The following is a 533-nucleotide window of genomic DNA, read 5'->3' on the forward strand; positions in this document are numbered from 1 at the left end:
TATATATACGTATGTGTGTGTGTGTGTTTGTGAGAGAGAGAGAAATAGTCTTATGTGTGTTTGTATGTATGTATGTATCCACCCATCCAGTTATCTTGTTTGTCCACTATTCCTGGAGGGTCGTGGGGAGAGAGTCCTTAGCCACCTCATTTAAAGAGTCCTGTCAGAGGCAACCATCATTACACTTTCTGACTCGATTCTCAAGCGTGACGAACTGAGACTAGGGATATCATCCAACCATCTCGTTTTTGGTTTACTCCTTGGTCTCCTGCCAGTTGGCTCGGCTTGATGAATCTGTTTGACGATTCCTTCCTGCAGCATTCTAATCACATGTCCGTAGTTATAGAGCGGTGACCGTTCAATGCGTAGAAGTAGCAACTAAATCTGGAATGAAAGCAATTAGATGTCATATCAAGAAAGAGGTGGGGCAGCATGCGTGAGAGATATACATATACAGAGAGTGCTAAAGTGTAAATATATATATATATATATATATATATATAGAGAGAGAGAGAGAGAGAGAGAGAGAGAGA

At 41.1% G+C, this 533-nt stretch overlaps 1 long non-coding RNA gene across 1 annotated transcript in view; it reads left to right on the plus strand.

Annotated features, from left to right (window-relative positions):
• Positions 1-533, plus strand: part of LOC128248901 (uncharacterized) — a 4,273-nt gene that overhangs the window by 1,498 nt on the left and 2,242 nt on the right. The window lies entirely within an intron of this gene.

Source organism: Octopus bimaculoides, chromosome 10, assembly GCF_001194135.2.
Source record: "Octopus bimaculoides isolate UCB-OBI-ISO-001 chromosome 10, ASM119413v2, whole genome shotgun sequence".
In the NCBI taxonomy this organism is placed as follows: domain Eukaryota; kingdom Metazoa; phylum Mollusca; class Cephalopoda; order Octopoda; family Octopodidae; genus Octopus; species Octopus bimaculoides.